The sequence below is a fragment of the Dromiciops gliroides genome, chromosome 5 (genome assembly GCF_019393635.1).
Source record: "Dromiciops gliroides isolate mDroGli1 chromosome 5, mDroGli1.pri, whole genome shotgun sequence".
Classification (NCBI taxonomy): Eukaryota; Metazoa; Chordata; class Mammalia; order Microbiotheria; family Microbiotheriidae; genus Dromiciops; species Dromiciops gliroides.
In genome coordinates this window covers 248815866-248843756 of record NC_057865.1, presented here as the reverse complement: position 1 = coordinate 248843756, position 27891 = coordinate 248815866, and the positions used below count along the sequence as shown (strand labels likewise).

The following is a 27891-nucleotide window of genomic DNA, read 5'->3' as shown; positions in this document are numbered from 1 at the left end:
TAATGTTAGTGAAATGAGATTAGAACTCTAGGACTATAAAGAAAAAAGAACCTATATGCTCCAAAATGTTTATAGCTTCTTTGTAGTGGCAAAGAACTAGAAATTGGAGGGATGCCCATCAACTAGGGAATGTCTGAACAAATTGTGGTATATGATTGTGATGGAATACTACTGTGCTGTAAGAAATGATGAGTTCAATTATCTTAGAAAAAAACATGGAAAGACTTGCATAAAATAATTAATAAGATGAACAGAACCAAGAGAACATTGTATACAGTAATAGTAATATTGTTTTAAGAACAACTTTGACTGAATAAGTCATGCTTGCTATTATAAATATCCAAATTAACTATAAAGGACATATGAAGAAAGATGTTATCTGCCTCCAGAGAAAGAACTAATAGAAATATGTATAGAATAATATTACATGGTGTGGTGGGTGGAAAAAAGGGAAAAAATTTACACGATAATTTTGTTTTATATTCGAAAAGGAACAGCAAGTAATACATGGTAGATTTGCAGTTTCATGTACAATCTTTTTTTATTGTACTATATTATGGAGATGCTAGTTTTATTCCACAAATATTTATTAATGTAACAAAGAGGGGAGAAGAGAACTGCAGGACTTTTCCCCATATATATATATATATATGTATATATGTATATATATATATATATGTAAATTCAAAATAAAAAGAAATCATCTGCCTATGGATACCTACATTTATGATGAGATGTCACCTGTGTTACTCAAATGTGTCTATGGATAACTGAGTTTTCTGAGATTTAGGAAATTAGTTGCCAGAGAATTTTGACCAATTTGCAAACTGCAGCTGGGAGTCCAAAGTCATAGCAAGGGAAATTGTTAGATGAGCAGCACAAAATGAATATCGCAAGGGTTCCTGCCATTCATAAAGACATGAACAGTAATTATCATGACAACACCAAACTTATTGTGGTGATTCTGCTGTGATTCAAGTATGGCTATAGTTAACCTTTCCATAGGCAACTTCTGTAGCAGTTGAGAGACCTCATATACAAGGTAGCAGAAGGAGGGAAGGATACCAAAGGCATATAAAAAAATGGATTTTGTAAATACTAAAAAAATGGTGACTGGGAGAACCATCAACCATTATACCTACTCTCCCATCCACTAAAAATCTTTATGAGAGTCATCTGTACAGAAATTGAGGATACCCTCAATGAGGGTATTATTAGGGAACAAACAGGATTTTTCTCAGTTGATACCCAGAGCACTCCACTAGTATCTTCTTGATGTTGCGACAGTGAGGAAGGTCTCTAGCACATTGGGTAGGCCTCCTGTGGCAAGATTATAGGAGAACATAGGCAAGAATTACAAAAGACAAGGATGCTATTTGAATCATTAGAGGGAAATCCCGAGCCAAGAAGATCCCGGATCAATTTTAATGTTGAGTATTCTCGCAAAGCTAACAAAACACTTTCCACCCATTATCTCACTTGATTCTCCTAGAAACCCTGGAACTATTACTATGGGCAGTAGGTGGCATCATAGTACACAGAGTACTGGGTATGGAGTTAGGAAGACTTGTCTTAATAAGTTCAAATCCAGTCTCAGACACTTACTAGCTGTGTGACCCTGGGCAAGTCACTTCTCCCTGTTTGCCTTAGTTTCCTCATCTGTAAAATGAGCCGGAGAAGGAAATGGCAAACCAGTCCAGTATCGTTGCCAAGAAAACCCAAATAGGGTCACAAAGAGTCAAACAGGACTGAATGACAAAACTATTATTATAGGAAGCATTATCCTTTTTTCACTAAAGAAAAAAAAAACAAACCTGAGGCCTTCAGGCACTCAATTAGCTGCCTATGGTCATAAACTCATCAGTGGTAACAATTAGAATCAAATCTCTCCTAACCCCAAATCTAGTGATTTAGTCTCTATACCTCAGTTTATCATAAGGACATCTGTATAATGGCAATAACACACAAGGTTGTTGTGGGTATCAAATAAGATAATATTTGTAAGGCTCTTAACAATAGTGCCTGGCTCATAGTAAATGTTAGTCATTATTATTGATAATTATTTTTGTTGCTGAATCATTCCAGTCATGTCCTATTCTTCGTGACCCCATTTGCGGTTTCCTCAGAAAAGATACTGGAGTGGTTTGTCATTTCCTTCTCTAGCTCATTTTACAGATGAGAAAACTGAGGCTCATAGGGTAAAGTGACTTGCCTAGGGTCACACAGCTAATAAGTATCTGAGGACATATTTGAACTCATGAAGAGGAGTCTTCCATACTCCAGACCCAGTACTCTACCAACTGCGCCACCCAGCTACCCCTTATTCTTTTTTTTTTCTTTTTTTTTTTTTGGTGACGCAATCGGGGTTAAATGAGTTGCCCAGGGTCACACAGCTAGTAAGTGTCAAGTGTCTGAGGCCGGATTTGAACTCAGGTCCTCCTAAATCCAAGTCCAGTGCTTTATCCACTGTACCACCTAGCTGCCCCACTCCTTATTCTTATTATAAATTATTATTATTATATCATGCTGCCTCTCAACATTTACAGTCTAAAAGTACACTTGGGCAGTCTTCATTAGACTCCTTGGCTTGTGCAGAGAGGAAAAAAGGCAATAGAGGAAAACCAACAAAAGCACATGCCTCAAGCTGCTTATCTTATACCTCAACAACAAAGTTTATATTGGTCAAGGGCAATGGGAGTCAAATCCACCATATGAATGCTTGAATAAATACTTCTGCTTCCCAAGTAACTGAGAAGGTCAAGACATTCTCCTTGTCCTGTTTCATGCAATTTTCCATTCCACTCAACTGAAAAGTACAGGTAGGTGAAAATGACCACTCAGCTCTTTGACTTTATCATAGAGGAAAATTGAACACAAGGCACTTCCTGATTTCTAAAAAAGTCATTAGCATTTTCTTATGTCGAAATATTTTCTTGGCTTAATCTACAATTTCCTGTTCAGTAACATATACTTGAAATGAAATGTTAATATAATTAGTTTTCTGTTTTTCTTTCTTTTTTTTTAAACTCCACTGATAATCAAATAGTTGGCTAAACCATGATTTTGGCTTTTTTGTGTTCTTTTGTTTTGTTTTGGTATCCTTACACTTAGCACAGTGTAGGCAACAAAGAACTTAGTAAATGCTTTTAGAGTGCCTGACAACCAGGAATAGTTAGGGCTAGAGCTGTTTCTTCTTTCTCTGTTTAAATAAGCCTGGGTGGTTTGCCAGAGTATTCCAAGTCAGCACTTGGTGTTACTGTGGGTCATTTGCAAATTATAGTCAGCTCAGTTAAGTCAATAGAAAATTATCTTTAGTAAATATTTTATATATCATAAAAGCTATTATAATTACCACTTATTGATTCTATTTATCTTTCTTCCTCTCCTCAACTTTGGATAGTCATAATTAGTAGGACAAAATTACCTTGCATTTATATAACATATTTTGTATCTACTCATGAAGACACATGTTTTTTTTTCTGTATTTGAATGTAAGTTGCTTGAGGGAAGGGGCCCTTAAAACCCCCTCCTATATACTTAGCACATAGTAAGCATTTAAATACATTTCTGTTCATTCATTTTTACATATATATATATGTATGTATATATAAATATATCTTACATGTATACATAAATATCAGAGCAATTTACACAGAATTAAGTTTTATCATCATATCATGGTCATCACTATTCATCCCTGTCATCGTCATCATCTGTCCATCATCCATCATCATCTTACAATGCACCTTCAACAACATCTGCCCCCTTTGGGTCTGATCCAGGCTGTCACATGGTCTAAGTATCTACCTGCAAACCAGTAGGGTCAAATTTCAAAAGAAACTGGAACCACTAAGCAATGAATGGGGATCCTGATGGGTTGCACAGTGACAGAAATCACACGTGTTGATATATTGCTTTTGTATTAATGGAACAACACATTAAAACCAGATAAGAGCTACATTTTTATCTGGTTTTGGCCATATTCAGGAGCATTATCGGCCCCATTCAGTTCTTGGTCCATGTTTGACAGTTCTACCAGACACAATGCATCATTCACTAAATTTCCATATTTTATTTTCCTGAATAGACAGTCCATCACATATCACTAAAGTCTGCCTCCTGTGGCCCATCGAGATCCTAAAAGACTCTGCTTGTGCTAGTAGAGATCAGGTTCTGGTAGGAAGCTGCCAAGGAAAGAGGCTTTGGGTATGAGCGTGGAGACAGACTGCATGTGTCACCAGAGGGACAACCCTCTGTTCTGACGAGCTCATCACTAGGGGCAGCTCAGTTGTATTGTGGAGAGACCTCTAGATTTGGTGTCATAAAGACCTGGATTTGAATTCTGTTTCAGTCACTTAGGATCAGAGACCTAGAACTATAAAGGACCCCTGAGGGGGCCCAATCCAACTCCCTTATTTTACAGAGGAAATTGATCTCCAGGGATGTTAATGAGGCCACATAGGAAGCCTTGGGAGTGGGATCTGAACCCGGCTTCTCTGACTCCAGAGCTTGTGCTCTTCCTACTGCACCAACTCACTAGCTGGGTGACCCCAAGAAAGTCTTTGAATCCAGGCCTCAGTTTCCTCACCTGTAAAATGGTGATAATAGCAGCTACTTCACATAATTCTTGTAAGGATCAAATGAGATATTTGTAAAGTCCTTTGCAAACAGTAAAGGGCCATAAAAATGGGAATTCCTCCTCTTCCTCCTCTTCCTCTTCCTCCTCCTCCTCTTTCTCCTCCTCCTCCTCCTCTTTCTCTTCCTCCTCCTCCTCCTCTTCCTCCTCCTACCCCATACTACCAGTACCACTACTACTACTACTACTACTACTACCACCGCTACTACCATAGCTACCATTTACTACAACTATTACTACTACCACAACTACTGCTGCTACTACCACCATCACCACCACCACCACTTCTCTGTTTAACACAGATCAGCATATTTTTCCAATATAGCAACTTAACAAAAATCATCTACTAAGTTGTCAAGGGCTTGAAAGTTGTAGATAACACATCTTAACACAATCATGGTTCCTTGAAAGCAATGTAGGTAAGTAAAACTTTTAAGGGATTTAGTTCAGTTTGGTTCTCTCAAGGAAGGTGCTTTTTTCATCTCTATTCAACATCATAAACTGCTGAACTTGAAAAGTGTCATAAAATCCCTTTAAATGACGTATTGGGGGATCTCAGATTAACCCACAGAGCTAGTCATGCAGTAGCCTATAGAAGCTAAGAAAAATGAGCTGGTGGGGAAGGGGTGATGGCAGAGTGGGAACACAGTTTAATTAAAGTTGGCTCAGGAAGGAAACCTTAATGAATTGCAGCCCCACAGCCGTGCAGATCTGGAGACCCAGAAGTCCTAAGGGAACTGTCAATAGTAAAGATGCAATTACCTGAACTGATTGCTCATGAGATTCTACTTGTTTTCAGGGTACCAAGTGTTGTTTCTCTGAGCATAATGATCAGGCAGGGAAATAACCTGGCTTTGTGTGCTAAAAATAGTCCTTTTATAATTACATTTCCACTTTCTGCAAATCGGATAATGAGGTAATGTCTGATATGCACAAATTAATCATGCATTTAGAAGATTCAATATTAAATTGTCACGAGTGAAATGTTCAGGATATATCGGCCTCTGCACAGTCCCTGCTAAAGTGCCACATTTATGAGGCTGTAAAAGAGATACTCAGTGGGCACAATTTGGCCTTAGAAACCCTCCAGGCTACTGAGAACAAGCAGCCAATTAAGCCCAAGAGAAGCCAGGTTTGCCATTGACCTTGATAACTGCTTTGACTATAGGTTGCTGTGCTTGTCAGATAGGATGGGAAAGACTCAACTTTCTTAAGTGGCTGACCTCCTGCTACTATAGAGAGTAACAAAGGGTTAGGAGGAGGGGATTGGAGGTAAGGGGACCAGCAAGGAGGGCATTACAATTGTCCACTCTTTTATTGATAAATGAAAGGGACAAAGAGGTTTATGATGATAGAGTGGCCTTTAAGCTGTCAAAATAGAGAAGTGTAGATATTTTCCTGCTGACTTGAAAGGACTAAACCATGAAGGTATTGTCCTTACAAAAGAGAAAAATGTATTTATTAGTTCTATGCATGTGAGTTCAAATACTACCTCTGATGTTTACTAACTGTGTGACCTTGGGCAGCTAGGTGTTGCAGTGGATATAGTATCTGGCCTGGAGTCAGGAAGACCTGAGTTCCAATCCAGCCTTAGACACTTACTAGTTGTGTGACACTAGGCAAGTAACTTAACCCTGTTTGCATCAGTCTCCTTATCTGTAAAATGAGCTGGGGAAAGAAATGGCAAAATGCTCCAGTATCTTTGCCAAGAAAACCCCAAATGGGATCACAAAGAGTCAGACACAAATGAACAATGATGACCTTGGACAAACCATTTAACCTCTTTTTTCAGTTTTCCACTCTTTAAAATGTGACTTTTGGACTAGATGGTATCTGATTAGCCCATATTTTAACAGGGAAATCAATCAATCAATCTCTCTGTCTTTCTCTGTCTCTGTCTCTGTCTCTCTCTCTCTCTCCCTCTCTCTCTCTCACACACACACACACACACACACACACACACACACACAATCTCCCTTTGAGGGAAGAGGAGCCTTATCCACTAAAAGACAGCTCAAACAGACAGTAGACCATAACAGTTCAGCACAATGGACAAGTCCATCAGTAGAAGGCCACCCATAGGTGATGACTGAAGCTTTAAGAAGAAGCAAAGAATGATCATTGGGAGACCAAAAGAAATGGCTATTTCAGAGACCCAGACAGGTACAGCCAGAGCCATGAAAGGTGTTCCAGCTGGAACATTAAACTGGGATTGTGAGTTGTTGAGGGAGCATTTTCCCACTGTGATTGTGGAAAACTGAGGGAGGGAGATTCTTCCCCCTGCTCTTTCCTTTCCTTTACTGTTCTAAAGAAGGGCATTGTTCTTGTATCTATGGTCCTCTTATCCCATGATAGAGGGAATTCAATGGTAGATCATGCCCTGTAGGATTAATGATGATAGCTCCAAATGCTCAATCCAAAAAACAGAAGTAACAAGTGATCCAAGAGTCTGTGGGACCTATGTTCTACTTGTAGATCTTGTGATCCCATGTTCCCCCTCTTGGCATTTGGAGACTTCAAGGGGTAAGCAGAGCTTTTGCATTGTTTGTCAAAGTGAACACACTCTCCCCTATGCACATATGCTTTATGCACACTCCACACACATATGCTTTAATTTACATAATAGCTCACTTTGACAGTGAGAAGTATTATTGTTCCTAAAATATAATTGAGATCCAATGGAAAGAACATTGAATTTGGAGTCAGAGGACTCCTGACTTTGTTGTTCACTATTTGTGACCTGGGAGATGTCAATGAACTTCTCTAGGTCTCAGTTTCCTCATTTGTCAAAGAGAGAATATAATTAGATAAACTCTAGGAAAGTCTTTTCAGACCTATAGCTTTAAATCTAATCCTGTTAAGTGACTTAACCTTGATCAAATAGCTAGTAAGTGTGAGAAGCAGGATTCAAACTCGGTTCTCTCCTATTTCCCCCTTGGTGCTTTTACACTACTGCATATCAATTGGATTCTCAGCTGTGAGACTTTAGGTAAATAGTGGACATGCCTCTCTGATACCCCAGTAAAATAAAAACTTCTCATCCACTAAAAACGTACCAGAATGTGAATTCCTTGAGAGCAGTTATGCTTTCCACATTTTCTTCATACCCCCAGAGCCTAGCAGAGTGGCTTTCTTATTTATTTTTTATTTTTTTGGTGAGGCAATTGGGGTTAAGTGACTTGCCCAGGGTCACACAGCTAGTAAGTGTTAAGCGTCTGAGGCTGGATTTTGAACTCAGGGCCTCTTGAATTCTGGACCGGTGCTCTATCCACTGTGCCACCTAGATGCCCCTGCTTATTTATTTTTTAAGTTGGCACCTGTGATGTCTTAGATATAGAGAGCTCCTAGCCGAAGAAACTTCCTACCAAACCAAATTGGCAATTGTTCTTTAACCTGTAGTCTTGGTGAGTTGCCTTGGGCTCTGAGAGTGACTTGCCCAAGATCTCATGGGTAATATGTACCAGAGATTATACCTGAACCCAAAATGTCCTGGCTCCCAAGGTCTGCCCCCTATCCAAGGAGCTATGCTAACTCCAATCAATCATTATTTTTTAGATCCCTGTCTCCCCCTAGTACTGCCCCAAGACCCTAGCCAAAGAAATGGTTTGATTTGTTTCCTTGGTGAACTGACTGTAATAATAATAATAATAATAATAATAATAATAATAATAATAATAATAATAATAATAATAGATGACGATGATGATACCTAAGACCATTGGTTGTAAATTTGGCTTCTCTAATGCCCTGGATGGTGAACTTTCCTTAGAAGCTCTTTCAGAGGAAAGCCTGTAACAGAAGCAGTCATTGAATAGATTTGTCCAAGGGTAGGTGGAGTTTGAACCTAGGCAGATTAATTGGCCCCAGCTGCGCAATCCTCTCTTTACTAAATCCTGACATCCTGCTCAACTTGAGCCAGATGAACCTAGGGTATCCAAGTCAGCATTTCTCAAACCACAGGAGGTACTTATAACCTAGTACAATGCCACTGACTATTAGGAGAGATCTAAAACACTGTCAAGAAGTCAGTGTAAGATTTCATTCTGGGCCTCATAGACACTGGAGAACAGTTAGTTTAGGTGTCTTGGGGAGATATGCTTCACACTAAACCAGTGTGGGATTCATTAGATTGGAATAATCAGGAACTTCTGTCTTTACCAATCCCAGTAACAATCCATCTCTTAGAGCCTGAAATGGAGAGTGAAGTGAATCTTATGTTTAAGTGGCAGTGTTGTGGAATAGCCAGCATTGTGTAGAGTGTGGAGATAGTGAGCCATCCTTGAAGATGGGGCTCACACCTGATCACTCTCTTCTGTCCCTAGGGACCCCTCTGATTGGAGGGTAAATAGCTCCATCTGAAGAGGGTGTCCAGGCCAGCCATCTCTTTATTTGCCACCCAAGCTCCCTTCCTCTGGACTTCTTCATCAAGCCCCTTGTGCCAAGTACGTACCCCTCAGCCCACCTCCCCCTTTCAGCTTCCTTTTGTGTGCCATCTTCCCCCATTAGAATTGTAAGCTCCTTGAGGGAAGGGATTATCATTCTTTTTCATATTTTTATTCCAAGCACTTAGCAAAGCGCCTGTCATGGAGTAGGTACTTAACAATTGCCCTAAGACTACAAATTATACCTGTGTGGGTAGAAAGAATTTCCCTAATCTAAGAATTCCCTATGCCACTGAAATCCTCATGATGAACATATTTGTCCAAAATAAAAGCAATGGGTATTGACAGAGAATCATGACTCTGAGATGTGCTGTTATGTGTTACTATATGTTAGGTATGTGTCTTGGTAACTCATAAAAGTCCACATAAGTTGCATACAAGACAGGGTTGGATATCTTAATGAGCCTGGTTCAGACTCTAAGAAGAACAGATAAGGTTTCCTTAAACCATCGGGGCATAGCTTAGGGCCCTCCTGGGGGCAAATGCAAGAGCAAGGCTGCCCGAGTTGGAAATTCTGATGAGATCTTTGCATAAAAAGGGTTTCATTTATTGCCATCTGTTCCGTCTGAGTTAGAGAGGCAGTTTAAGATGTCACCAGCTTGTTCCCTGTGGTTTTGCTAGGAAAATGATCTCTTTTCAAACTTTACTTCTGCCTTTGACAAGCTGCTTGGATTCTCATTCTGAGAACACCAGCAGCATTAGTGATGATGATAATGTCTTAGATTTCTCCTGTTCTCTACCTCATTTGACCTTGTCATCTAATTAAATTTAATTCAACTAAGAGGGATTAAGCTCCAAGTGTGTACAAGGCATTATACTAGGTGCTAGAGATTTATTGTTGTTGTTTGGTCTTTCAGTCATGTGACCTCTTTGTGACCTCACTTTGGGATTTTCTTGGCAAAGACACTGGAGTGGTTTGCCATTTTCTTTTCTAGTTCATTTTACAGATGAGGAAACTGAGGCAAATGGTTAAGTGACTTGCCCACGGTCACAACTTTCTGAGGGCAGATTTAAACTCAAGTCTTCCTGAGGTCAGCCCAGGTCTCTATTCATTGTGCTACCTAGCCTGGCCCGGTGCTAGAGACACAAACACAAAAACAAAACAGTCTGTGTCCTCAGGGATATGATATATATTCAGATAAATAAGTACAAAGTAATTTGGGGAAGGAGAGGGGAGTTTAATCAACTACAGAGATGCTGAAAGTCTGTGTATGTTTATGTATATATACATGAATATACACACATGAGTATATATGTAGACATGCACACATACATGTATTTATAGGAGGCCGCACTGGGGTGAGCCTGCAAGGAAGTTAGGGATTTCAAGAGGGAGAAGTGAAGGAGAAAACATTTCTGGCATGGGGTATGTCATGTGCAAAGGCACCAAGGTGAGAAAAAGAATGCTGTGTTTAGGAAATTGTAGGTGGGCCAGCTTGTGTGAAATATGGAATACATGAAGCAAGGCCGTGTGGATGGTTTCTTTTTTCACATTTATTTGTTTTATTTTTAATTTATGAAATAAAATTAGCATTTCAATAACATAATAAAAAGATGAATGCTTATGAAATGGCAAATCTATTACATATAACTTGCTATTCCTTGTAAATTTCTTTTTTTTCTTTCCCCCTCCCTAACCTTAGAGATGGCTACCATTAGATACAAAGAGGTATATATATTTAAAATCATCCTATACATACTTCTAGGTATCAGTTCTTACTCTGGATGCAGATAGCTTCTTTCTTCATATGTCCTTTATAGTTAATTTGGATGTTTATAATTACATTTCTAAAGGTAAGCTGGAATCAGTTTGTGAAGGCTTTTAAATGCTAAACAGAGTAATTTGCATTTTGTCCTAGAAGCAAGTTGGATTTGCTGAAGATTCTTCAGCAGGGAAATTATGGTCAAAATTTTGCTTTAAGAATATCTTGGAGGTAGCTAGGTAGCGCAGTGGATAGAGCACTGGCCCTGGAGTCAGGAATACCTGAGTTCAAATCCAGCCTCAGAAACTTAACACTTACTAGCCATGTGACCCTGGGCAAGTCACTTAACTCCAATTGCCTCACTAAAAAAATAAAATAAATAACTTTTTAAAAAAAGAATATCTTGGTGGGGGGAGCAGCTAGGTGGTACAATGGATAAAGCACTGGCCCTGGATTCAGGAGGACCTGAGTTCAAATTCTACCTCAGACACTTGATACTAGCTGTGTGACCCGGGGCAAGTCACTTAACCCTCATTGCCCCGCAAAAAAACAAAAACAAACAAAAAAACACCAACAAAAACAAAATACAAATAAACAAACAAAAAAAGAATATCATAGCTAGCTCTTTTTGTTGTGGCAAAGAATTGGAAATTGAGATGATGGCCATCAATTGGGGAATGACTAAATAAGTTGTGGTATATGAATGTAGTGGAATACTATTGTGCTGTAAGAAATGATGAGCAGGCAGATTTCAGAAAAAACCTGGAAAGACTTAAGTGAACTGATGCTGAGTGAAGTGAGCAGAACCAGAACATTGTACACAGTAACAGCAACATTGTGTGAGGATCATCTGTGATAGACTTAGCCCTTCTCAGCAATACAATGATCCAAGATAATTCCAAAGTACTCATGATGGAAAATGCTCTCCACATCCAGAAAAAAAGAACTGTGGAATCTGGATGCAGAGTGAACCATACTGTTTCTATTTTATTTTTTTTTTTACTTTTTAAGTTTTTCCCCTTTTGTTCTGATTCTTCTTTCACAACATGACTAATGCAGAAATATGTTTGATGTGATTGTACATATAGAACCTATATCAGATTGTTTGTCTTTGGGAGGGGGAGGGAGAAAAATTTAAAACTAGAAATCTTATAAAAACAAATATTGAAAAAGAATATCACAGCTAGATAATAGTTCATGGGGGGGGGGAAAGCCCTGGAGGTTTTAATAGACTCCAAACTCAGTATAAGTCAATAATGTGATACTGCAGACAAAAGAAGGCAAGTCTGAAACAAGACAGTATACTAGTTTTATTATATTCTGTCATGGTCAAGTAACAGCTGGAATTTGGGGTTTGTGCCACAGTTTAGGATGAACATTAACAAACTAGAACAAGGTCCAAGGAGGGCAACAAGAATAACCAGAGGGATGAGAACCCTTTCTCCATTAGAATTATTGGAAAGATATGGGGCTGTTCAGCCCAGAGAAGAGAAACCATGGTGGAAATAGGGCAGCAGGGATGACAACTGTCTTCAAGTACTTGAAGGATTGTCATATAGATGAGAGATTAAACTTGTTCTGTTTGGTCTTGGGGGAAAGAAATGAGAGAGCTGGTGGAAGTTGCAGATTCAGATTTCAGTTTGATCTTAAGAAAACACATCTTAACAATTAGAATTATTCACTTGTAGAATGAGGCAGCCCTGTCATTGGAGATCTTCAGGTAAAGGCTGAATGATCACGTCTAGGGGGTTATTGTAGAGGAGGTTCTTGCCTTAGCATGGTATGGTGTGGGCAGCTAGGTGACCCAGCAGAGAGAGTCACAGGACTAGAATCAGGGAGGACTTGAGTTCAAATCTGGCCTCAGACACTCAGACACAGAGCAAGTCAGGTAACCCTGTACCTCATTCTTCATCAGTAAAATGAAATAGAGAAGGAAATGGTAAACCACTCCAATCTCTTTGCCAAGAAAACCCCAGAAATCACTCGATCTCATTTGCCTCAATTTCCTAATCTGTAAAATGAGCTGGAGAAGGAGATGACAAATCACTCCAGCACCTCTGCCAAGGATACTCCAAATGGGATTACAAAGGGTTGGACATAAATGAAATGACCGAATAACAGCCAATGGTTTGGTTAGATGATCGCCGGGATCTTGCCCAACTCTGGAAATTCGATGAGTCCATCATTTGTGATGGAAAAGAGAGGAGTCTGAATAGCTGAGCATTATGTTTCAGTTCTGAGACTTTGTGATTTTTGTACCAGAACCAGACCTGACCGTTTCAACTGGACTTGACCATCCCATCCTCTGACTTTCTATGGCACATTATTATCCGCACTATTCATTCCACTGTTCATTTATAATCTATATTTTAACTTTGGGCATTTGTGCATCATCAGGTAAAGTGTAAGCTTCAATTCAATCAATATTTATTAAGCACCTACTATGTGCCAGACACTGTGCTAAGCTAATGAAATGTGGGGTCATGACTTTTGTTCCTTTGCAGGTTCCACAGAGAGAACTGAGCACAATGCATTGCATGTGGAATACCTGCAATAAATATACCTTAAATGAATTCCACTAGTGTCAGATTCCTAAATATTGATAAATGTTTATTGATAAAATATTGACAAAAATGCATGTGAATATTGGTCAAATAAGATGTGTAGCATTCCTTTTTTAGCTTCCTGGAACAAACAAGATACTTATCCTCCCATCTACCGGCTTTCCTTGTGTCTTTCAGCTTCTTTCTCTTGTATTTCTGTAATAGAACCCTTGGGATGTTGCTTGGTTTCTTCCTCTCCCTTCCCTCTCCTATCCAATCAGCTGCCAAACTGATGTTTCTCTTTTCACTGAATCTCTAGCTATTGACTCCTTTCCCCTTACACGCCCATAGCTGACCTTTAGGCCCCCATTCCTTTAGATTATATAATGACAACAGCTGTCTCCTTCAAGTCCTTCCTCACTTCAGTCCATCCTACACAGTGATGTCAGAAAAATTTTCATCGAGGTCAGGTCTGACCATGCAACTCCCCCACTCATTCAACTTCAGCAGCTTCTTATTGCTTCAGGGTTCAAACATAAACTATTCTGTTTAGCTTTCTAAAAACCATCACAATCTGGTTCCAATTTCTCATCTTTGGTCCAACCAAACTGGCCTCTTCTCTCATTGTACTTCATACATAACACTCCATTTCCCACCTCCATGCCTTTGAATTGGATGCCCCACATGCCTTCACTCTCTCCTTAATTGTTGTTAAGTAATTTAAGTCATGTCTGACTCTTTGTGAGCCTATTTAGGGTGTTCTTAGTAAAGATACTGGAGTAGTACTAGAGTGGTTTGCCATTTCCTTCTCCAGTTCATTTTACAGATGACAAACTGAAGCAAATAGGTGGCTTACCCAAGGTCACACAGCTAGTAAGTGTCTGAGATCAGATTGAACTCATGAAGACGAGGCTTCCTGATTCCAATCCCATGTTCTATCCACTGCACCACCTGGCTGCCTCCTTATGACCACTTCATAAAAAGTCTTTGTCTTCCCTTAAGATGGAACTCAAGCACCATCTTCTTCATTAAGATTTTTCTGATTCTCTCCAACTATGAGTACATTTTCTCCCCAAACTACCATGTATTGAACTACTTTCTGTATATTGGTATTTATTCTCTTTATATTTGTATTTGTACTCATCTCCTCCATTAGAATGTAAACTCATGAGCAGGGATTGTTTCATTCTTTCTTTCATTCCCCAACATCTAGCACATAATAAACACTTAACAAATGCTTGCTGAGTGAGTGAGTGAGTGATTGATTCTCAAATCTCTAATTCTTATGAAGAACAAAAACCCAGCAGGGTCAGATAGAAGGTAACTAATGATCCCTTTAGAAAGAAGTTATGTATTTCCCAACAACCTACTTCTCCAGGTTGGCCGATGGGGCTCCTTTTTCCAATAGGCCACCCTGAGATTCTGTAGATATCTCTGTATTCTGGACCAATTGGATTTCTGCCTTCAACCACTCTCCAGGGTTATACTCCAGGGGACTAGAATAGGACGGCTGGAATCATGGAGGGAATAGGGCATATGAGGGGCCAATGGGCAGAGAAGAGTTTGGCTCAAGGGCAATGAGACATAATAGGAATGATAAACAGTACCTACGCTAAGCAGCTGACATTCAGCAGGCAGAGAATTCATTCCCTTTTTACCACATGGAATCTGACCACAAATAACTTTCTGCATGAAGCCCCTTCAAGTTATCCTATAGGGGTATCTTCTAAGAAAATTTAAAATTCTAATGACTTTGTTGTAGTCATTTCAAGGAGTTGCCATTACCATCTTTATTACAGCTCAAGCCAGCAGGTTATCCTTTCCTTTTTACCTCTGCATTTTAATGGCATTTGTCAGCCTCCCTTTGTTTGTCTAGCTAAAGATATTTTATTAGAAGAGTGTCATAGAATAGAATCTTTCCTTTCCTCTGCTTTATTATTTCTGTAGAAAGGGCACAGAAATTTCTGGATGGTCATAAGACTTTGCAGAAGTGGGCCAATGACTTATGAAAGCAAGCAGTTTTAGAATGTGTTTCCCCTGTTATCTCTGCAGAACACACCACCCTGAAATATCTCCCTTTGTCAGCTTCCATTTGGCAACCTCGCAATGTCTAGAACTGTAGGTGCAATTGGATGAGCTGATTTGCAAACCTTTGGATAAAATCTCTGAGCCCAGTGTGGGCAACAGCATAGAACAAAGAATAGAGTGCTGGACTTGGATCCAAAAAGGATTGGATTCAAATAGTGTTACTGTGAATGTGATCCTGGGCAAGTCACTTGATTTCTCAGCATCTCAGTTTCCTGATCTGTAAAAATGGGGATATTAGGAGGAAGAAGTATGTTAAAGTGAAACATTAATACCAATCAACATTTATACGATGCTTTCAGATTTGCAAAGTAATATTATCTTATTCGATCTTTGAAGCAACACAGTGAGTCAGTTGTTAATCACTCTCCCTATCTTACATGCAAGGACACTGAGGCTAAGGGTGGTTATGTGATTTACCTAGGGTCATACAGGTAATAAATATCTATGGCAGGATTCCTACTCAGTTCTTCTTGACTCCAAGCCCAGTGTCCTATTCACTACAATGAGAATAAAAAGATTAGGGCTCAAATCCTGGCTATACAACTTAATAGCATTATGACCTTGGGCAAGTCACTTATCACTCAACTTTTTCACCTATAAAATGAGGAGATTGGACCACATGATCACTAAGATCCTTTCAGCTCTAAACCTATGAATCCTAATAGCACTTCCAACTCAGGATTGGCTATTAAAGCTATATTATATTAGAATATAAAGCATTTTGGGGACTTTGTGAAGAAAATTCTTTGTTAGGTATAAGGTAGTATATAAATGTTAGCTATTATTGTTGCAATAATCAACCTCGTGGGCATTTTGTAAGGAAATCTCCCTTTAAAGTACTATATAAATGTAGTTTACTATGGAAAAAAAAATGAGCAGGATGCTATCAGAAAAACCTGGAAAGACTTACATGAGCTGATGCAAAGTGAAATGTACTGTTTACAAAATAACAGACATATTGTAAGATGATCTGCTGTGAATGATTTAGTTATTTCCAGCAATGCAATGATCCAAGACAGTTCTGAAGGACCTATGAAAAATGCAATCCATCTACAGAGAAAGAACTGATAGTACCTGAACACAGATGGAAGTGCATTTGGTTGTTGATATTGTTAGTTCCTTTTTCTAAAGTTTTTTGTCTGCTATGTTTTGCACGACTGCACATGTATAGCATATTGAATTGCTTGAGTTCTTAAGGGGGGATAGGGAGGAAGGATGAGAATTTGGAACACAAAGTTTTAAAAATTGATGTTATAATCTGTTTTTATAGGTAAGATGGAAAAAATTCTAAATAAAGAAATAGATAAATAAATAAATAACAGAATGCAAAAATGAACAAGAATATAAAGCATTTTAATAAACTTTAAAGTACTGTATAAATGAGAGCTATTATTATTATTATTAGGTATGGTAGACAATTAAAATTAGATCCACATAACTAAAAGATACTTATGCTGTTTTAAGAAGTAAAATAAATAAAATAAAGAGCTTGCCAAGTAAGTATATATACTTGATTATAAGTATACATGCATAGTATGTATGCTGTAGGTTGGTTTGATGTTTATTATTCCCCTGAAATGATAATAATAATGATAATAATTCATATTTCTAAAGTATTTTAGGGATTACAAATTACCTTCCACACAACTGCCCTGTGAGGTACATAATGTGTGTGTTAATATTCCCATTTTACAGATGGGAAAACTGTGACTCGGAAGCTAGAGAGTACCTAGCAGGGTTCAAAACCAGGCTGCCTGCTTCCCAGACCTGTGCACTAACCATTAACCCAAATATCTTCTCTTAGGTTGTCTAGTACAAGTCCAATTTGTCTTTATGTAAAAACTGAACATCCATTGGACATTCATTTCATTTTGCTCTTTCCTGCTTCTGTGAGTTCATGAAGGTTATTTGTTCTCTGTCCTTGGAAAAGACTTTCATCTCATCTCCACCTGTGGAGATCCTTCTCTTCTTTCAAGGTCCAGTTCAGGAGTTACCTCCTCAATGGAGCCTCCTCTAAACCCTGCAGCTAAAAATGATTCCTTCCCTTCTCAATCTTTCACCCCTCTCTATTAAGCTACTCCCCTGCACTAATCACATTTTCACATGGAATATAATTATCTGTGTACATGCCTTATCCCTATAGTAATCTATATAGTAATCTCTATAGAGATTACTATTATCTCTATAAAATCTCTATAGTTTATCTCTATAGAAATCTCCTTAAGGAAAGGGGCAGAATCTCATCTTTTTATCTCTGTATCTTTAGCACCTGGTATAGTAAATGTGGGTCCCAGAAATGAATACAACAACCCAGATGAGGGCTGGCAAGGGCCACTTATGGCTGGACTATGGTCAGCCTCATTTTAGAAGCCAAGATTGCATCACATTGAGGGACTACAGTGTCACATTCTCCTTCTATCCACCCCTCTGGGTCATTTTCATATGAGCTGTTTTTCTAGTCACCTCATCCCCAAGCTGTCCTTGTTGATTTCTTTTCCCACCTACAAAATGAAGCACTTTATATTTATCTCAACTAAATTTCATCTTATTAAATTCAGCCCATCGTTCTACCCTGAGATATTTTTGTCTCCTAATTCTGTCATCCAATGACAGGCTCAGGTGTTATTGAAAGCCGGAAAACTTCCTGGGGTGAGATTTTATGAATCCATTCCAAAACACAAGAGCTGCAAATTCTGCTATGAACTTTGGGTGAAGATGAATTGTTCTCATGCTATGTTGTTTTTCAGCACTGTAGGCAAGAGCTGCATCACTATTCTTTTTCTCTCCTTCAGGCTGCCAAAGTCCAGTCAGCCTCACTGATTACCTCACTTAGATGCAAGCACTTGGGGAATGCCTCTTTAAGGTGTATTTTCCTAAACATCTGAACGATCATCCATATCTGATCAATCCTACTCTTCCATGAGCTGATTCCAATATGCTTTGCCTAACCCCAAGTCAATCTTACCATGTCCTTTGGAACCTCCATCTAGTTCTCAACACATTTTCCTGCATTATTCAATATATCTTTGATCTCACTTGAACACAAACTTTGCTCCCCCTTAATAGTATCATATCTCTTACAACCAAGGTCATGCTGGTATATGTTTAAAATGATTTTCCTGAATATGAGAGAGGCACTTTCAAGTTTAATCTGTATTATTAGAATTTTCCTCATTACTTTCTTGAGTTTAGAAAATAAACAAAACAATGAAATCAAGCCCTGATTTGTACCATTTACCACTTTCTGAGTTAGAAATGATGGCATGAAAATTTAGTAAGTGGCTCTTGAAAGCTAGTTTGAACCGGCTCTAGCATAACCCTGCTTGCTGCTTCTCCAGAGAACATATCTTCTTTTTAAAAACGTTTTATTTAAATTTTAATTTATGGAATAAAACAAGAATTTCTGTAATAGTATACTTTTTAAAAATGATTGCCCATGAAACTACAAATCTATTATGTACAACTTGTTATTCCTTTTACATATTAATAAAATTATCATGTAAATTTCTTTTTTTTTCTTCCCTCTCTCCCTACCCCACCCTAGAGATGGCTACCAAACAAGCAAATAAATAAATAGATAGATAGATAAATGAATGAATAAATAAATGTATGAATGAATATATGAATGAATGAATGAATAAATAAATATACACGCATATGTAAAATCATTCCTTACATACTTCTATTTATCAGTTCTTTCTCTGGATGCAGAGAATATTTGCCTTCATAGGTCCTTTATAATTAATTTGGCTATTTGTAATAGTCAAAATGACTTATTTGCTCAAAGTTCTTAAAATAATGTTGCTGTTACTATATACAACGTTCTCTTGGTTCTGCTCATTTCTCTCTTCATTATTTTTGTTCAAATCTCTCCATGTTTTTCTAAAATCATCAAAGCCATCAGCAAGGTAGTATTCCATCACAATCACATACCACAACTCATTCAGCCTTTCCCCAATTGACAGGCATCCCTTCAATTTCCAGTTCTTTGCTACCATGAAGGGAGCTGCTATAAACATTTTAGAACATATAGGTTCTTCTTTTTCTCTACTCATCTTTGGAAATAGACCCAGAAGTGGTGTTTCTGGGTCAAACCTATGATCCTTCTATTACTCAGATGCCCTGGAGAGTGTTCAGGTCATATTTCTTCTTCCTCATTGCTACTTCCAGACTTCTGTAATGTTACCATCTCTCAGTGACCTCTCTTTTTAGACTTATACTTTCTGTTATATACAATCCATGCCATTCTGTCTGACTCTAACCCACCTCTTCAGTCATATAAACTCTGCATTCATCCAAGCTGGCCTTTTCCAATTTCTTATACATAATACTTTATTCCCCATCTCTCCATGGTTTTGCATCATCTTTCCCCCATGTCAGAAATTAATTTCCTTATCATCTTCTCAACCCCTATTTTTTTAAAAGCTCAACTCAAGCTTTACCTTTTACAGGAAGACTTTCCTGATTTTACCCACCCCACCCCCCAGCTGCTAGTGCCTCCCCTCATAAATTACCTTCTCTCTCTCTCTCTCTCTCTCTTTCTCTCTCTCTCTCTCTCTCTCTATATATATATATATATAATATATATATACATATATATATACACACACACACGCGCACACACACACACATGTGTGTGTGTAAATGTCTTTTCTAATAGAATGTAAACACAATGAAGGTAGTGATTATTTTCTTTCTTTTTACTTTGTTTTCCCATTTTCTAGCACAAGTTCTGGCACATAATATGTTAGGGATAAGGACTGAACCTGGCATAGGGAACCCCAAGTGATTAAACTCTCTCAAGCAACCCAGACTGGCATTTCTCTACAATTTGGAGTGTTAGAGCCACAGCCGGAGCGAGACTGGCCGCTATGTACTCATCCAACGGCTCCAGGACAAGGAGCGACAAATGTTGCCCCAGGAGTACCCAGTTGGGGCTCAGGCCACATATGAACAGTTTACCCACGATGTCCAGTTTGTCCTACGGCAGACAGGGCCCAGCCTAGCCAAATGGCCTGCCTCAGACCCCTGTCTTCCCCCAGAATGGGCCAGCTTTCCCCACAGTGCCCAGCCCCCTGTCCCCTGTGAGCACCATAGGGGGTGACCTTCCCCCCCTCCAGGAAGGAGCTCAGTCCCACCAAAGGACAATGTAGGAGGGGAGCTGTGGGGCCTGGAGCACCTGGTCCAGAGCAGTGAGGCCGAGCTGGGTCAGGAGGGCTTCTGGGAAGAGGAGCTCCTGCAGGAACTGGACCAGGAACTGAAGCGCCAGGGCCACATGTGGGAGTTGCAGGCTGCCACTGAGGACTGTGCCTGCCGCCTGCGGGAGCTGGACACTCAGGCCGGAGCCCTGGAAGAGGAGATCCGCTGGAGGCAACAGCAACAGGAGGTGCCTGGCCCCTAGAAGCCACAGGATGGGATGGTGGCGGCCTGGCTCCAGTGCGATCTGCAGACCCAGGCCCTGCAGAGTGAGAAATGGGAGAGCAGCCTGGCTGTGGTGGGCCAAGCCTTGGTAGAGGCTAAGCAGAGACTGCAGGCCCAGGCCCGTGAGGTGGAGGAGATGAACCGAGAGCTCAGACAGTGTAACCTGTAGCAATTCATCCAGCAGGCTGGGTCCATGCTGGCCCCATGGCACCAGGGCTCTGGCCCCAGCCAGGTGAGAGCCTTGGGAGCTGGGCACCAGGGGAACCCCATGGACAATAACCCTTTTCCCCGGGCTCCCTCGACTTACCCCCTGTTTGCTGCAGGATCCTCTGACCTCGCCAACAAACCCATCCCAAGCCTTCCCGAGATATCCAGCCTAAGCCCCAAAGCCCACATAAGTCCACTGCCCCTGCCCCTCCAGGAAGAGGACACGGAACAGAATCTCTGTGTGCCCACCTGTCTGGCACCCTCCTCTGCGCGTCGGGCAGGGCCATGGCTGGCTGCTTACTTGGCCTCCTGGGCTCTCACAGTCATCTCTCTCTCAGAGGTAGCTCGCCCAAACACTGAGGCCGTGCTAAAGATGGTTACTGGCTGGCCGGGGGACCCGCATCCCAGCCATTCAGCTGGACGGGAGCATTCATGGTGTACTGGACAGAGACGAGTGAAAGAACACATGCAAAGGCGACTTGGGCTTGCAGGGGAGGTTTGGGGCCACTCCGCCAGAGACCCACGGACAGAGGCCACTGGCCCCACAGGCCAGCCCAGCCTCCTCTGGCTGGATCCCTATAGTGTGGCCAGTAAGCTCCTAGCAAGAGCTGGTGAGGGCTGTATTCCTCCTTGGGGAAATTGAGAAGCATACCCCATTTCTCACTGTGTGAATCCCCTAGAAGAAACACACCAAAAGAAAAAAAAATTGAATGTTAGAGATTTGCCTAGAGTACTGAGAGGTTAGATGATTTATCTAGGGTCCTCAAAAGTAGAATTTCATCTTCCTGGCTTTGAGCACAACATGCCAACACACACTTTGAACACAACACATACTGCCTCTTAATAATCACATAACAGGTGATTAACAAATGCTTGTTAATTTGTCTCTTGTAACCCATTCACTGTCCTTGTTGCTATTAACTACTGAACCTTCAGGTCACTTTTTCAACTTTGTCAAAGACTTCAGTACTTGGTCTTCCTCTTTACCCCATTCTCTGTCATCATCCTCAGGTACTACAATATTCATGCCTCAGATACTTGACTCTTTCTAGCTGTGTGACCCTGGTTAAGTCACTTAACCCTCATTGCTCTGCAAAAACAAACAAAAAATGTAAGAAGAACATTACAAATAAACAAAATATATGGAACATAAAAAAGAATCCAATGTATTAGCTATCCCTCCTCATTTTCTATTACTTGCAATTAGGGTAATCATGTCATCTAATAACATTGTAAGGATCATACAAACATAGGATCATTGATTTAGAGGTAGATAGACATCAGAGTCCACCTAGTCCAACCCACTTTTACTTCCCAATTGAGGAAAATAAGCCCCAGAAGAGAATCCAAAGACAAAATCACAGTTGAGTGCTTCTGAATTTTCTCTGTTATTTATTATTATTGTCTCATTCATCCCCAAGCAATGATCCTATTCATTTTAAAAAAACAACTTACTCTTAGTTTTAATGTAGCTTTTAAAAAAAAAGTATTCTTATTTTTATAATTTATTATAGGCTTCAGTTTGTCATGGGCTTTTGGGTTTCCTTCCATTATTTTTATAGAATAGTGACCCTCCTTTATATGATTTAGTGGAGAGAGCAGAGTTGTAACTAGAAATTTTTGTTCATAGAGTAAATCTGCTCAAAATGTGCTCTGGGGCAAGTGGCACAAAGTACTCCCTCAAATATTACTGGGGAAGGGGGGCTTCTGGGAAGTGGAGGCTGGGCCAGTTCACCTGGGCTATGGCCCTATCATCTGGACATTTCCCATTTAGATAATTATTCTTGCTAACTAGATTTTCCTGCCTGACTATAAAACTTTCGATTTATCCTTAGTGAATATCATCTATTTAGATTCAGCCCTAGGTTCTAGATTGTCAAGACCATTTTGGGTCCAGACTCTTTGCCATTTAGTGGGTTACTTATCCCTGCCAGTTTTGTGTAACCTGAGAATTTGATGAACTTATCATCTTTGCCTTTATGCAAGTCATAGATACAAATGTTAAACAATAAAGGGCCAAGAACATGTCTATGTTGTACTCCACTGGAGACCTCTTGCCACTTCAACATTGAACCATTAACAACTATTAAGTGAGGGGCAGCTAGGTGGTGCAGTGGATAGAGCACTGGCCCTGGAGTCAGGAGTACCTGAGTTCAAATCCGGCCTCAAACACTTAACACTTACTAGCTGTGTGACCCTGGGCAAGTCACTTAACCCTAATTGCCTCACTAAAAAAAACAAAAACAAAAACAAAACCCCAAACAACAAAAAAAACCCAAAACTATTAAGTGAGTCTTAGAATCCAACCAGTTGGGAATCCTTCTATTTTATCATCTAATCCTTTTTCTTCACAAGATTAAGATGAGAACCCCCAGAAAAGATTAAGATGAGATAACTAAGCAAATTTTATCCCCTCATCTACTAGTCTATAATCCAAGAACCAATAACTTATTGACTTTGTAGAAGGGTGTGACCTATATCAAGATGATCCTAACCTAGTGTATATTCATGGGCATAGGTAGAGTGCCCTTCCCCATTCCACACCTTGTACCTAGAGGTAATTTCAATTGTTAGACGTGTAAATTATTTTGTTAATTTTAAAGTGCTAGAATATAGTATCTTTTTGTTAGAATTCTTAGTATCTAGCTCACTATCTGGAAAATTGTAGGCAATAAATGATTGTTGATTAATTATATATACATGTATATATATGCAAAAAATAATTGAGTAATATTTTCATTCTCAGATGTTTTACTGACATCAAAGTATCTTTAAAATAGGTCAAGATGAGCAAATTCACCAAAATGATATGATTGTTCCTTTCTCTCAATAATAACTAAATAATCTGTGGTTTTTCCATTGGGAATTATGAGTGTATAAACTCATTCCAATAATAGACATAACAATGGCTTCATACAGAAGTTCCTCATGGGGTTTATGTGTATACCCAGAAGGTATGATAAATTTGTCAAAGGGGTACAGGGAATAATTACAATCCTGCTGAAATTCATTCATCTATTCCATTTCTATGCATATACATAAAGGTGTAGAATAGTGAGTTGAGAGCCAGTCTTGAAGCCAGAAAAACCTGGATTGGCTGTGTGGCAAGTTCCCAATACTCTGGGCAAGTTCCTATTACTCTAAATAACTCTCTCTAAAACTATTACCTGCAAAGAAGATGGACCTGCATTAGTAGGGGGAATTTCCTCACTTGATAATTCTCTGTTCTTATTAAATCACAGGTCTAATTCCCATATCTCTTCCTATGCCCATATACATGGTAAACTCTAGAATTTATTGGATGAAGGATACAAAATGATTTACTAAAAGCCAAAGGGTAGCCCCAAAAGAAAGAGTACTCAGTGCTTAATAGACAGACAAACCCTAGAGACTTGAATGTGGAACTAAGTTAAGTGACTTGCTCAGTGTTACCAAATCATGTATTGGAGGTAAGATTTGTACCTAGGTTTCCTGAATTTTCCTGGGTTTTCTAAGCTCTCTAGCCACCAAGTCTCTCACACACATTAATACTTTGATTAAAATCGGTAAACCATATTTGGGTTTGTGAACTGATATTGTTGCTCAATTCCCTAATCCCTAATTGTACACAAACAATCTAATCTATCTGTGTGTCTGTCAGTCAGTCTGTATGTCCATCTACCATTTGGTTATATACCTCATTTTGAGATTACGTATATATCTATATCCAAATATATACTCTCATTTTGAGATTACATAAAAATGTATGTGATAAAATAATGGAATTTGGCAGATGCCCAGGGGCCCCACCTGATTGATTTAGTATTGTTTGAATTGGGTGAGAATGAGAAACTAAGTACCTACTTAAGGATGATTGGACAGAGGCCACACCTGGCTGGCCCTGAGTGACGTATTGTTTGTGTACTACTGACATCAGCAAGAGACCACTCTCAACCAACCAGCTAGAAGGACCTCACCTTTGGGGGAGGGAGAGAGGAACTAGGAAGTGGACACTTGCTCATAGAAGAACTCTCTTTTTGGTGCTTTCTTTCTCTCTGGCTATACCGAATTAGATCTAAGATAGGATTTCCATCCTATAAGGAATCTGTTCTCAATCTCTCTCTTCACTAACTTATAATATATATTTTAATAAATCTTTAAAACCCGAAACTCTTCCTGAATTTATCAGTGATTTTAGCCAGCTTCCCCCCAAGACTGGGGGGGGGGGCAGATTAGAACCCACAATTTAGATTTTAAACAACACAGTTATATACAAATATATTATATAGTACCTCTATGCATACATTAGGTTTTTAACAAATATAATTTCAACAAACCTTTTCCCATGCCTGGAAAATACTACCCCCTTATCTCATGACACTTAAAATATTTATCCTCATTTGAGGAAGGCTCAGTTCAGATCCCATCATCTCTACAAAGCCTTCCCTAATTCCCCTCATACTCCCACAATGCTCTGTTCTACCTCAAATTAACTTGGATGATTTACTTTTATGTGTACATGATGTGTGTCCACCATAAAATGGGAGCTAATTGGAGGTAAGGACTAATTTTCTTTCTTTTTTTTTTTTGTCTTCATATGCCCATTGTCAAACACTCTTTACTATGTGACACTGCCTCTCAACAAAAACATAAATTGTAAAGATTCTCCCCTCCCTTGGAAGGGGGAGTTCTGGCTTGAGGGAAATCAAATATCATCTCAAAATATTATGGAGGTTAATGGTACCAGATGGCATGAGATGTGGGAGTTTTTAATACAGTCGTCAAAAAAGCAGTCGATCGAAGGCCAGCCTGCTGGCTCACAAACTCACATTGCCTATGAATGTTGCTACACTAAAAAAAGACTAAGAATACTAAGGGCATCACCAGTGAAAAATCTCTCAGTGCAAGCCCCATGGGTGAATTCATGTTTCAAATATATACTACTGGAAGAATCTCTGAAATGTGAAGATGTAATTCATGTGAGGAACAACCAAAAATAACAAACTGTAATAAGAATGTCAGTCTAAGCTATCTATCTATGGTACCCTTTCTTTGTTAGCAGAATTGCAGCTCTTCCAGCCTTTGAAATCATGAGACAGGTCATGTCAAACACAACCAGGATATAATGCAATCTTTGCAAAAACTGGCACTAGGGTTGACTGCTATTCAAACTGACTGCGGCCATGTTCAACCGTGTCATAGGAAAATAACCTGGAAATGAGTTGAAGAGAGAGGGGAGTGAAGTAGTCAGAGCCTTGGATATGGAATAAGGAGACATGAGTTCAAGCACTGGCTGTTCCAGTTATTAACTCTGTGATGAGGGACATTTTGCTTTTGTGGTACTCACTTTGGGCACCTGATGAAATGAATGGGTTGGATTAGATAATCTCTGAGGCACCTTGCAGTTCTTATATTCTATGACTCTCTTCCCTTTTTTCTGCTTATGTTACAGCAAGGATGTTGTTTAAGTTTCCTTTCATGTCTCTTGACAAAATAATGAAAAAATTTCATGAACAAGCATGTGACCCTATGGTGATGTGAGATTGCATGGCATGTTGGGGAAGGAACATTCACCTGGAAGTTAGAATACTTGGAGTCTAATTATGACTTTTGTCTAATTATAAAACTCGGGACCATAATTTGTACCAGGCAACTGGGATTTAGATCTTAGGTGCCAATATATTCTTTCTTCCTCTGGAAACGTCCACCTCCTGCCTCTCCTCATGTTTCTCTGAGGGCCTAGGTGATGTGAGAACAGTATCACCAGGATGTAATATTCTTGTTTACCTTTCTCCTCTTTCCCTCAAGGACTATAGTGGCTATTATCTGTTACATTATGCAGTTATTTGTGTATTGTTTTCCTTCCCCCTTTTGTCATCCTAAAAGCACCTTGACCTGGTAGACAGAGTTGGGTTTAAGGTCAGGAAGAATAGGGTCCAGATCCTTTCTCTGACAGTCACTAGCCATATGATTCTGAATAAATCACTGGAACTCTGATGTGACTCACAAAACTCCCTTGTACTTGTCTGAGAATTCATGGATAGGTTTCTATCTGTGGTAGTTTGATGAGTTCTCCAAATGCCAAAATTAGGAATGGTGCTGAACCACACTTTCTCCTTTAGAGTCTCTAAAGTACCAAGCGCAATATCTTGCATCCATTAAGTACTCAGTGAATGTTTGTTGACCTGTTAAATGGAAAATCTCCTTAAAAGTCTGAAGCATAATATGCATTAGGAAATATTTTACTCTTATTAGGTGTTTACCACAGTCAAGCAAATTATTTTATTTTTGATGGGCATCATTTTCCTTATCTGTAAAACGAGGGGTAGGATTAGATAGAGTACCTGGGAGGAGTTAAGCTACTCAACTCTTACTCTCTGGGACTTTGGGCCATCATTTTCTATCCTGATACGCTGGCCTATGAACATACCAGCTTTCTACTCCTATCAGGGTTTCCTCCTTTCTCTGAGAATAGTAATCAAATCACACTACCATTTCCTTAGCAAGGGGGGTGTTAATAGACTGTTCCATCATTTCACTTAGAGTCTTTGCAACTTCCCAGGCCAAAACGTTTTGACTGGCCATCATTACCCTACATAGGCTCTCTCTCCTATTAGAACTTTAGAATATAAGCTCATTTGAAAGCAGACTGTTACCCTGTTGTATTTACATATCCAGTTCTTAGCACAGAGCTTAACACATAGTAAGTACTTAAATTCTTTTCCTCTTTCTCTCTTTCTTTCTTTCCTCCCTGCCTCCTTCCCTTCCTTCCTTCCCTTCTTCCTCCCTCTTTCTGTCTTTTCTTTCTTCTTTTCTTCCTCCTCTCTTTCTCCCTTCCTTCCCCCCTCTTTTTCTTTCTCTTTCTTCTTTTC

At 39.5% G+C, this 27891-nt stretch overlaps 1 pseudogene; it reads left to right on the top strand.

Moving 5' to 3' along the window:
* Window positions 1-21213, top strand: part of LOC122729011 — a 49768-nt pseudogene extending 28555 nt beyond the window's left edge.
* The last annotated feature ends 6678 nt before the right edge of the window (window positions 21214-27891 follow it).